This window comes from Lolium rigidum, chromosome 5 (assembly GCF_022539505.1).
Source record: "Lolium rigidum isolate FL_2022 chromosome 5, APGP_CSIRO_Lrig_0.1, whole genome shotgun sequence".
Classification (NCBI taxonomy): domain Eukaryota; kingdom Viridiplantae; phylum Streptophyta; class Magnoliopsida; order Poales; family Poaceae; genus Lolium; species Lolium rigidum.
This window is the reverse complement of record NC_061512.1, coordinates 31,408,010-31,421,238: the sequence shown is the minus strand read 5'-3', so window position 1 is coordinate 31,421,238 and position 13,229 is coordinate 31,408,010. Positions and strand designations below refer to the sequence as shown.

The 13,229-nt window shown below is 48.8% G+C and overlaps 1 pseudogene; it reads right to left on the bottom strand.

Annotated features, from left to right (window-relative positions):
* Positions 1-5,392: 5,392 nt before the first annotated feature.
* Positions 5,393-5,841, bottom strand: LOC124654088 (annotated as a pseudogene).
* Positions 5,842-13,229: the final 7,388 nt, after the last annotated feature.

Sequence of the window (13,229 nt, the reverse complement as noted above, 5' to 3'; positions counted from 1 at the left end):
CTTTTTCCAGCGAGAATCCTGGCTCCGGTGCTCAATCTCCAAATAATCATGAAACATGCAAAATAGATGAAATAACATAAGTATTGTGTCCCAATATGAAATATATCAATGAATAACAGCAAATTATGATATAAAATAGTGATGCAAATTGGACGTATCAGGCCTGTTTGAGACCATAGAGAGAACGTCGAAGACGACAAACCATCCCATCGGGAACATAATACCCAGGAGGAGGTTGCATGTAAACCTCCTCACTCAACTCGCCATTTAGAAATGCATTCTGAACATCAAGCTGGGAGACAGACCAGCGGCGAACAGAAGCAACAGCAAGAAGGGTACGCAGAGTAGTCATATGAGCCACAGGGGCAAATATCTCATCATAGTCACGGCCGTGCTCCTGCTGAAAGCCACGAGCCACAAGACGCGCTTTATAGCGCTCAAGAGATCCATCAGAGCGAGTCTTAATTTTATAGACCCACTTACACGTGATAGGACGAACACCAGAAGGGGGAGAAACAAGATCCCAAGTGCCAGTGCGCTCAAGTGCAGCGATCTCCTCAGCCATGGCAAGCTGCCATTCAGGATGACGCTCGGCATCCCGATAAGAAGTCGGCTCGGAAATAACAGAGAGACCATACTTACTAGGAGAGTAACGAACAGGAGCACGACGCTGACGAACAGGCCGTGAAGGAGGAAGATGATCGGCAGAAGACAACTCATCATCAGAAGAAGAAGGGACAGCATCGGAAGGATCCGAAGCCGGAGAACGAGGAGTACTAGGTGGACTAGACGAACGAGAGGATGGCGCCGAAGGGGACAAATCAGAAGTAGGAGGGAGAGGAGGAGGGACAGCAGGGGGTGCATCCGGAAAAAGAAGAAAAGAGATATCATCCACCGGGTAAGTACCCGAGGTGGGGCGAGGATAGAAGGGACGCATCTCATCAAACGTGACGTCACGAGAGATGCGCATCCGACGACCAACAGGGTCCCAACAACGATAGCCCTTATGCTCATCACTGTATCTGAGAAAAACACACTCAACGAGCGAGCGATCGGCTTGGTGCGTTCGCGAGGAGGGAGAAGAACATAGCAAACACAACCAAATGAACGGAGAGTCGAGTAGTCTGGAGAAACACCAGAGACGCTCGAGAGGAATGCCACCCTATAGAGCAGCGGAAGGCTGAATGTTAATGAGGTTTGCCGACGTAGCGACAGCCTCAGCCCAGAAATGTGGGGGAAGAGAAGAAGCAATCATCATAGCACGGGTGGTCTCAAGAAGATGACGATGCTTACGCTCGGCGACGCCATTTTGAGCATGCGCGCCGGGACAAGAAAACTGAGCGAGGGTGCCCTCCTCAGCAAGGACACCACGAAGGTGCTGGAGATATACTCACCAGCAGAATCAGCACGGAACACGCGAATGGGTGAGGAAAACTGAGTGCGGACCATGGACGCAAAACGCTGATAAATAGAGAGCACCTCACTGCGAGAGCGCATGAAAAACACTCAGGTGTACCGTGAAAAATCATCAATGAATAAGATATAGTATCGATGGCCCCCTTTCGAAACGAAGGGAGCCGGACCCCAAACATCTGAATGGACTAAATCGAACGGTCGCTGAGAGACAGACACACTAGTAGGACAGGGAAGCTGAATCTGTTTGCCTAACCTACAACCCTGACAGTGTAACGACCCATCTCCAGAGACAGACCCCAGAAGGCCACGATGAACCAAAGACGACAGGCGAGAGTCACAAAGGTGACCAAGACGATGATGCCACTGCTGAAAAGAGCCGGTGACAGAGGCAACAACCGGAAGAGAACTGGCAGATGGAGTGACAGCGGAAGGAACACGAAGCCAGTCTAACTCCCAAAGCCCCGGAGACTTACGGCTACGAGGGCCAGCTCCAACCAGGGCCTATGTGCGACGATCCTGAACCACACAAGACTCAGCGTCAAGAATGACGCGACAACCAGAATCAGTGAGCTGGCTAGCAGAGAAAAGGTTCATCTGAAGGCGAGGAACATGAGAAAAGTAGAAATGGTGCTTCTACTAGAAACAAGAATAGAGGTACCATCAGTCGTGACAACACGGACAGGAGAAATAAGAGACCGAAGAGCAGATAGAATAGAAGACTCAGAGGTCATATGAAAGGAAGCTCCAGAATCCAGATACCACGGGGACGTACCTGACTGTGTAGAAAGTGGTGGTCGCGCAGTGCCAGAAGAGCCAGTCACAGAACCAGCAGCGCCCGGCGAGGAAGAGTCTGTAGTAGCGAGCAGACCACGAAGACCCCTGAGAATGTCCTGATCAGAGAGTGCAACTGCAGAAGATCCTGAAGAGCCAGCCTGCTGACGATCCTGGAACTGCTGACGTAAACTGGGATCCCGCGTCCAGCAGGTGGAGGAAGTGTGGCCAACCTTGCCACAGTAGGTGCAATGAGGACGAGGGCGGAGACTCGGACCGCGAGGCTGCTGACGTAAACTGGAATCCCAAGCATCAAGCAGGCAGTGAAGCTGCGCTATCTGATGCGCAGAGAGGGGTGCGACTGGAGATGTCGACATACAATCAGGTGCCGACGAGGAGCTATCAGCCACACGCACAGAGGCTACCAAAGGGGGCGACGCAGAGTAACACGCCGATGAAGACAGAGTCGGCAAAGCGCGGTCATAACCACGTGAAGAGGCCGCGAAAGTCGATGTAGAGCGGCGGGCCGACGTAGACGAAGTCGACGAAGCGCGGTCATAACCACGTGAAGAGGCCACGAAAGGCGATGTAGAGCGGTAGGCCGACGGTAGGCCGACGTAGACGGAGTCGACGAAGCGCGGTCATAACCGCAGGAAGAGGCCGCAAAAGTCGATGTAGAGCGGCGGGCCGACGTAGACGAAGTCGGCGAAGCACGGGCAGAGCTACGTGAAAAGGCCGCAAAAGTCGATGTAGAGCGGCAGGCTGTCATACACGGAGGCAGCGGACAAATACCAAGTACCGAAGGAAGGCCCAAAGATAAGGCGGGATCAGCGGAAGAAGACATCGGGTAACAACAGCCGACGACAGTATTTTTTTTTCTCGATCTTTTTTTTTTGCTTTTTTTTAGATCAAGTCAAACAGCAGGAGAGAGAGAGAGAAAACAGATCGGGGAGCAGAGCCAAAGCGGTCGACGCGGGAGCAGAGCGGGAGAGCGGGCGGCAGAGCAGAGCAGAGCAAAGCCACGCGCGGGAGCAGGCCACGCGCGGAACCAGGGAGCAGGGCCAGGGCAGAGCAAGGCCACGCGCGGAGATCAGCGGATCGGGGGAGATCCAATCGGCTGGCCGGGCGGAAGCAGAGACCGGGCGGGCCGGGCACGGCCGGGAAGAAGATCGACGACGGAGACGGCCACGGAGACGGCCGGACGGAGAGCGGCGGCCGGCAACGGCGGATGAAGAGCGGCAACTACGGCCGGAACAACGTACAGACTAGGATCAAGTTTTGCTCTGATACCATGTTAAGCTTCATGCACTAGCCACTTAAACCAAAAGTCCGAACTGATGAAAAGAGCTAGGCTATCCACATATACACTTCACAACAATAAGTAGAGAGAAAAATGGACTACTTTTTGAGAAATCCCGCAAAAATTTAACAGAACTTTGTAAAACATTTTCCTTACAACAATGTTGTTCATAACAGGATAGGAAATTGTCCGATCTCCTGTTTAGAAAGCAGCATGGTTCTTCTTTCATAGTTTTCAGGTTTAGCCTATGTTAAGAAACAATAAAAAATTAAAGGAGTCAAGAGAAAAAAAGGAATAAATATGTCACAAAATATAGAAAGGTAACTAGAATTTCCACACAAGAACATACCACTGGAGAAGATTTGATGTCTGACTAATTCGTTGCTGCTCATCTCAAAAAAGAAAAGAAATCATTGCTGCTAATTTTAACGCATCGTTTGTTGGGGGGAGGGGGGGGGGTGGAGGGGGTACAGTAAATGTTAACTTTACCATAATTTAGCTCATATCAGAGTAAATACGAGTTCTCAAATATTTCAGCGATTTTACCTATATCCATGTCTTTACTCTCCTAGCCCAGGTTCCATAGTGCGGTGTCAGAAGGCTAACCTGGGAGGACACGTGTAGCCATTAGGAAGGAGCCTCTTCTCTCCTGGCCTAGGTTCCATAGTGCGTTCTGTCACGTGATTTCCACCGGCGAGCATTTCTCCATCATGTGTGTTTTGCCCCGCGTTGCTAGAAGATGACCCCGCACTACTTTGTGATAAGTTTATCTTCGCATTACACCCCTTCATCACGTGGCTATCGCCGCCGAGATCCCTCATTGATCTCTATATTCCCATCTTCCTACTCCCTCCCGCTTTTCTTTTAGAAAGGTACTCTCTCCTCCTCCCGCATCAAATATTCTTCTTTTGAGAAGGTTTGTCCTTTTGCATGCATTGTTTGCCTACTGCCTACGCCGCCTCTAGCTCTTATTTGCATTGTTTGTCTCCCTCTAGAGTATCCACCTGCGCGCCAGATACATGCTTCCAAAAGATTCATTGTTCTATGGTCGTTCACTCACTTGCTTCCACGCTCATTCTCTATATTGAACGCCTTCGAAGTGTCTCTCTCTGGTCGTTTGTGCCGTTACAGGTCCACACGACGCCACATCTTCGTACAGCTGTAGAGATGACTACGGTGAAATAGGTATTTCCTTCAAAATAACGCATCCTTTTACATGTTCGTCGCTAGCTAGTTGTTCTTCATGGTTGCACAGGTGTCTCTCTTTGCCCGGTGTCTTCTTTGTTTTGTTAGTCTCCCCATTTTCTTCTTCAGGCCGCCGAGTTGACCAGAGCGTACCAGGTATTTTCTCTCTCCATCGATCAAAACTTATAATTATTAATCACTTCCTTATGTTTTCGATTATATTCATGCTATGTGGCTAATGGTTTGATGCTTTATAGGTCTCCATCTCTCCTCTGGGTTCTTCATGCTCGCTTCATTGTCGTGTTCTTCTTCCAGCTGCCGACCTTCCTTTCATGTACGAGGTATCACATAGATCTTGGCAATACATTTGCATATCAATGCTGCATTTCATCCTACATGAATATTTAGGGTTCTATCAGCTTTTAAAGGCCGAGTGCTCAACCGAAGTTGTTTCCATTTGTGCATGCTCAGCGTGCGGTAGTGTAGTAGCCGCCGGTGAGGTGTTACCATGCGAGCACCCTAGCTACCTCCAATGATGGGTTGGAACTGTGCGAAAAGCTAGCACCAACGAGAGACAGAGGTGAAAAACGTGACCTAATACCTTTTGCATCAGTAAGTTGCACATCTCACATAAGAAAGTTCACATTTATTCATGAGGCATCTGACATACACCATTTTCTTAATCTTGTGCACAAAACACAAATTAAGAAGCTGCAGAGACTAGGCGTCTGGATACGTTGCCCAGTAGCACACATCTGTCCTGCCTGCGGTGGGATTGGGAATATAGGCACCTTGCAGACCCCAGGCACGCTCGCCGCCGTGAGCTTCATCACCTCCTTCCGACATCCTGGGAACACCTCCGTTCTCCCCGACGCGCCGAGCTCCACATACATGGTGCGCAACATACTGCTGAGAGCCCCGCACCTGCACCAGTCATTGGTGATGTCGGCGAGCTGCTGGCAGCAGTCCCTTAGGACAGCGGCGGGCACCTGGCTGCCCACACACTGAAGCTTTACCACTGCCCGGCAGCGAGGGAGCGCATACACCGGGAAGCCTAGCCCCGGCTTGCACCACATCCAAGGACCACTGTTATCGCTCCCTGCATCCGCCATGGTTGTTCCCACCAGCATGCATAGCAGGAGCACCCAGGGCATGGTCTTCGTCGACATTGTTAATTCCTCCTTCTATATCCAATTTAATTAGTCACTAACGTACGTATATATATATATGGATCTCTGGACAAGCAGTTTATATAGCTAGAGAAGGCTAAAGAGGTGTAAGGAAACGGACATAAACTGTTCGTGATCTGTGTTGGTGCGGCTTGTGCGTGCACGTCGCCGTTTGAGCCGAAACTAGTTTGTTAAATGTCAGTATATCGACGAAATTAGATACGTCCTTTGTCCATAACTCCATATATATGGCAAAGGGAAATGCAAAAACGTCCAGCGAATGAATGGACATAAAACCCCAGCTGTGAATCATCGGATCTGCATGAGTAGGATGTGGGCTTGTATATATATTAGGGATGCTAGCTCACAGGTCACAATTAATTTTCTTTCAAATTCCACGAGTGTCATGAGGATCTGTTCGCATAATTGTCAGCTTTCTGGGTGCCCCCATAATTTGTTGGTGGATCCTAAATTAATCCATGCAAATATAATAAGCAATGCATGATTCATCTTGCCGGCAAGGTAGGTGAGTATGTCCACCTTTACGTGCGGAAATCATTGAGAAAACAAGAAAATACACATATCAGTGAGAGGCCAATGAGTTTGTTGGAACAGAAATTGTGGGCTTTTTTGTAAGAAGCACTCAAAGTATACAGCAAGCCGGTGTTCAGATTAAATAAATCAAAACAAGTGAATACACATATTGATGAGTCCACCGGAGTTTGTTGGAACAAACCTATTTTTATTTCATTTTAGGGATAATTTGCTACGAGACACGCCGGAATATGTCATGAGGATCTATTCGCATCTATATTATTATATTGGAGTTGGCCTTAGGTAGTACAACACGTTTGGTGAAGGAGATTGAAAACATCCAGACCATCAATCTATATCCGATGTCACACAGGTCCCACCACGAATAAAAGGTAAGTTCTAAATAAATCACGGGACAAACAGAAATTAGGGATTTGACGTGCAATTAATGAGATGTAATCAATATCTTTCCATTAATCCTACCGCTGACCTCTCCCTTCCATCGTTAGCTTTAATCGTGCTATCAATCAAATCTACTACTTAACAAAAATAGCATCCCTTCCACCACATCCCTACCCAGTGCGCAAATGCACCGCTGCTTCCCTAGACCAATCTTAAGGGTCAACCACAACAGAAGCAGTCGTCGACCCTTCTCTCGGACATCTTCTGGACCATGCTCTTTCTCTCTCGAGCTCGTGGTTCACAGACCACAACGTGACGATGGCCAGGTGCCTGTCGCGCGTCCCGAAGATGAGGTCGCCCCGGCTGGCCATGTCGTGGAGGTGGCAGACACCCGCGGCGTGGTGTTGGACGTGCCCAAGAAGTCCACCGATCGGGCGCTCCTCTGCGGTGGCCACGCCTACGACTGGACCAACACGCGATGATGTCGTGGAAGCAGTAGCACACGGCGTTCCATTTCCACCCGGAGCAGCACTGGACGGTAGGTAATACGTCGCCAATAGCCATTTTCTCTATCGTGTTCAGTCTGCTGAAATCCATGTGCACAGCTCATGGCCATGGCGGTACGAGATCAACGGCGTGTGGACCAGCTCCGCGACTCAGCTTCCCGATGACATGATTGTGATGCTCTACATTAGCTTCATGGAGGATGACGTACATGTGCAGCTCCTGGGCGAGCCAGCGCCGGGGCCGGAGTGACGCACCTGCTCAAGACCTCCCTCGACGACGACCGGAAAGGCTAATACGCCATCGGCACCTATGACTCCTGGGCCAATAGGTGGATGCTAAACGATGCGGCAATCGACGTGGGGATTAGGCTCCGCTACAACTACGACAAGTTCTACATTCTATGATCCCGTGGGGCGGCGGTGCATGCTCTGGGCGTGGATCGGGGTGTTCGACAGCGAGCGCGGCGACATCCTCAAGGGATGGTCGTCCCTCCAGGTAACAACAATGCACAACCTTTCGTTTCGGTTCATTTCATTTCGTGTATTTCGATGTACTTACTGCAGTAGTTAGGTGAGATATACACAAAATCTCCTGTAAATATTTCACGAGAACGAACTGAACGAGACACCGATGATCGATCGAGACTCGAGAGAACTTTGCACTGTCAACAACAGAATTCACAGCATGCAACATTCTGTGCTACATTTGAGAGAGGGAATATTGCCCAACAAGATAGAAGCGCGCTTACTATGATGCCCATCTGGCCTGATCCATGGATGACTATACAAGGCCCTGTCCCAAAAACTACCCTTTAAACCGAAAACCAGAACTGATCACGAGCTCAGACGAGCTCCTTTTCTGGACCATTCATTTGGTCTTGGGACCCAGCTCCTGTCAAGCCATTTTTAAGTATGCTATACGGTGGGCCAGAGCCCAGATGTGACGCCGTGTGTTTCCCGTCCCGTGAGCCCCGCGAGCCCCGCGCTCCCCTCTGCGGCGGCGGTCACTCCGGCGCCGCCGGCCACTTCCCGTTCGCTCCAGCCGCAGTGCCCCTCGCTCTGGGTCGGGAAGGCCGGAGATGCTGCACTAGCAGGCGCCCTTGGCCACCAACGCCGTCGTGGTGGCTTGACCGTGACCATGATCTCCAAGGTCGAGCAGCAGCAGGCTGAGCAGGTCGAGGCGCCGGGAGAGTGGAGGGGCGGCCGGCACGGAGAGGTGGAGGAGCCACGGAGGGCCGGTCGCAGGGGCGGCGCGAGACGTGCGATCGCGGGGCGGGGCGCACTCGGGCATGGCGAGAGGCGTCGGGCGGATGGAGGGTCAGCCGGCGCGGACAGGTGGAGGAACCACGGCAGGGAGGCGCGAGACGTGCGTGCGTGGGGCAGGGACGGCGCTCGGGCATGGCGAGAGATGGCGGCTGTGCGGGTGGATGTGCGCGGGTAGGTGGACGAATGGAAAATGGAGTCACGGTACAGCTAGTCAACAAAATATGTACCAGACGGAACCGCATTGCTACGTGGGCCACGTCTTGTCACAAACGAGTGGTCCAGAAAACAAGCTCAGATGAGCTCGAGACCAGAAACGCCCTTCCCGCTTTAAACCCATGAACCTGTTACATATCCTGGAAAACGCTCATTGACTGTTCACCGGCCACGATGTGTATGTGGGCATGTAACAAAGCAAGTTGTTCAACAAATTGTTGAGTAGGTCGTGCTTCCATTTATCCAAAACTAGCTGCACGGCTCTTACCATGCTTAATCAAGCCAATTGTCAAAGGGACCCATCAGGATCTTTACGCATCCAATAGGCTGGCGCAGAACTTGAATTGATTCTGGAATGCCACATGCGAATTAGCAAATTATTTTCCTGATATGTGACCGTGACTTCTCTCTGACTGTTAGAAGCATCTTGGTACCGTAGCCAGTAGGCCGGGAGGAGCCAGATGCTCCAATCGGGAGGGTTTTACATGTGTAGCATGCTTTGCTTATGCAGTTGCATTTAGTATTTACTTGACGGCAAAGTATTGTGAATTTGATTTGCAGTCCACCAAAGTATGCGTGAATTAGAATGAGATCAGAGAGGAGAGCTGAGAAACTTCTCACATTTTCCTCCAAACTCTTCACCATAACATCTTAGAAATATTTTTCCAGGTAAGTGAATATCTCTAAAAATAGATACAAGTATTTTACGTTGTTCCTTTAAAGATAACGATGAAGCATTCATCTATGGGAATGCATCCGCCATGTTATATTTTACATTATGCTCTAATGGGATGGTAAAATAGTGGTTCATCTAATATGCAGGCTCGGTATCCTACAACGCATTTAGTTTCATGTGAATTATATGTGCTAATAAAAAGCATTATTTTGCAGGATGGTCACGAACAGAGGAATTTTTTGGTACGCTTGCTCAAGTACCATGAAAATGAAGTAGAATAAAATATCCTTTACATTGTACTACACTATCTAAGAAGCATTGATGAGTAGATATTTGTTAATACAAAATAATTAGTTGACGTTTTATTTCATATTCAAACGACGCCAATTATATCGGTTATCAAAACTTACTTCAAACCGGTACATTGTTTTGGATTTTAAAAATATATTGTACCTTCTTCATGCATGCTAATTTTTTGTATTAACATGTTGCAAGAAAAAATATAGTCGTAGCAACCGCACGGTCATTCAACTAGTAATTGGTAGTTTCTCAGTGCTTCCACAATTTGTTGGTTGATCCTAATTTATTCCACGCAAACAAAATAAGCAATGCATGATTCATCTTGTTGTCAAGGTACCTATGGCCACCTTTGCTTGAGAAAATCATTAGGTGTGCCGACGAACCACACAGATTTGGCATATTTGTTGTTAAAATCAATACAGAGGTCGCTGCTAAATTTGTTATAGGTCGCTGCTGCCTGCTGCTTCGATCTAGTCCTCAAGATAACTGCCGCCTTAATCCTGTTGCATCAACGGGCCACGGTCGTTGCCATGGCGCGAACACAGAATACGGCAGTTTCCCACATACTATACTAGAGAAAAGGTTTTTAAGACAAAATACGTGATCAGATTTTGGCCTTTAGAAGTCATTAATGACCACATTCTGGTGGTCGTTAGTTATCGTTATAGGCTCCGTCGCTAAAAGTTTAACAACCACAAAAATACTTTTGGCCGTTAATTTCTAACGAACACACATAGTGTTGTCCCTAATTGTGAGGTAACAACGACCATAATTTTACTTTTAGCAACCATTAATGTTGTCATTACGAGTATTTCCATGGTCACCTAAATACTCCGTAGATACATCTATATTAGCACATCAAGTAATATGAATCGGAGAAGTATTTTTAATGACCAAAATTTTCCTATAACGAACCACTTTTAGTCGATATAACTAACCACATATCGGCACCTGTAGAATCATCAACGGTATTTTATGTGGCATGCAATATTTCAAGGTAAGCAAGTAAAATAGTTTAGAAACAATTTGCCCAAACAACTAATAACCACTTCTTTTATTAAAAGAAATAATATAGATCGAGATAATCTACACACATAATTCAGGTATTAAGATAGAATTCACACTGAAGCTGCCGACGGCCACGGGACCTCAGCGTATAGGGGAGAGGCCATCGGCGTATGCTACACCGAGGGCTGCCATCAGCGTAGCACCTCGGCAAAGGTCTGCCTCGGCAGATACCACCTGGCCGTCTGCGTAGGGACGAGAGGCCGATGACCGGCTCCACCCCTCGGCATACGGGCCCTCGGCATAGGATGGCTAGCAGCGCCGTTCGTCTGACGGACGTCAACGTCTACGCTGACGGCCTCCTCCTCAGCATACGTCTACACGTGGCACGTGTCGACACACTCGGGGCAAGCCTGGCCTTCCTCTACGCCGACGGCCACCCCTCGGCACAGAACATGCTACGCCGACGGATTTCCCCCTCGGCATATCAGTATTTCATACTGTCTACGTCGCCTCTACGCCGATGGCCAGGCCGTTGGCATAGGCCGACCATTTGATCCAAGGCACTGCCTATGCCGACGGCAAGGCCATCGGCATAGAGGCAGCCATTTTTTTTTCTTTTTTTCCTGTTTTGCTCGTTTAGTAGCAGCAAAATTCACATACAAGTTCAGTGAAACTTCACACAAGCAAATACACATAACATGAACTGCAAGTAGAAAATAGATATCAGAGTGTGATAACATCATCCAAAATGAACATATGAGTGTCATAGCATGAACTAGAGATACACATCGGACTGCATGTCTAGCTCGAGGCCAAAAACCCTAATGCGGTGAAGAGTAAAGCGGGCTGGAACCGAGCTCGAGATGGCTGGCAATGTTGCGCTCCAGTAGAAGTTGCAGAAGACCCACCAGGAGAAGCACCAGGAGAATGAGCACCATGATGAACCGGTGTGCTCTCACGCCCACCCTCCGAGGCAAGGAACGTCTCGTTACCTAGCTACATGTTCCCTAGATGTTAGAAACTTGCGAGACAAAAGAAAGCTGTAACCAATGGTTTGGCGAAGAACTTACCGGTGTCGATGCGTAGTATGTCCTAGTGAAACTTTCCCTCGACAGCATCAATGACGCCAGCCTTGGAAAGGGAGGCTGCTCCCCTAGCTCCAAGCTCTGCTTTGCAGAAATAAAGCAAAAATTAGGGGAAAGTGGGACCTGTCATCATTTGCAAAAACAAGGGTTCAAACTTACATTTAGATACTGACGTAGGCATCCCCAATGGGCCTGCCGAAGATAGTACCCGGGGTTTACCGAAAGCCCATGACTCGAAGAATAAGAAGATCCGGAAGCCCAAGTTGCTATTAAGGAAAGCTAGAGTTGTATTAGGAAATATTACTTGTAATCTTGCGGGACGGGTTAGAAACCCTCCCGGACTCTGTAACTTGTGTATTATGAATCCCTCGACTCCACCTCCTATATAAGGGGGAGTCGAGGGACAAAGATAGCATCGATTCATTGTTTCACGCAACCCTAGTTTTTACATCGTCGAGCACTTTTCGGCTGAAACCTTCGAGATCTACTTGCCCTCTACTTCCGACTAAAACCCTAGTCTACAATCTGTAGGCATTGATAAGTTAATCCCTTGTCAATTGGCGCCGTCTGTGGGAATTAGAGGTGTCAAGGATCTGATCTCGATGGCACGTTCAAGATCGTCGACTTCGTCAACTGCAAGCAACACGATGGACGAGAGGTAAACAGATCGAAACTGGTCTAGTTGATTTTGTACCTCACCCGCCCTCCCGTTTGGATGCATATGCGTATCTGGAGGAGCCCATGGAGATGACGTTCGGAAAGTTCCACTTCCGCGTCGAGAAAGAAGGAGCGTATCGTCTCGAAATTCCGATCTCGTCGGGATTATCAGCGGTCGATCCCGATTTTTCGAGTTCAGCATCATCAATCAAGTCAGGCGACGAGGAGATTTCATCGCCACGCTTCATCAGCACCAGGGCAAGTGAAAAACTCGTCAAGATCTTCAGCGACATGTCTTTCGAATCATCTGCGGACTCCTATATAAGCGATGACTCGAGCGACATCGGTAGCTACAACTTCATCGACAGATCCATCACTGTTGGAAAGGCCTTCACCAATCTCTATGATGGTGTCACCAAACCCGACAAAGTTCAGAATCCAAAATATCATCAGATCTACGCAATTGGAGAACCATGCCGGCCAGAACCGGCGACGTCAGAGGCTTTCGACGATGCGGGAAATCCGTATGTCATCCCGCAGATCTCACGCGAGGTTTAGGAACAAAATATATCGGACCAGGAACACGGGAGATGGTGCGATTTCCGCAGGCAGTGTGGGATTGAGTCGCAAGAGCTATTGATGGAACAGAACCAATGACCATTACGGCAACACCTGAGGAGTTACAAGCGTATCAATATAGGCTTGCACGTACCAGGAGGGAGCTTGAGAAGCAGAAAATCG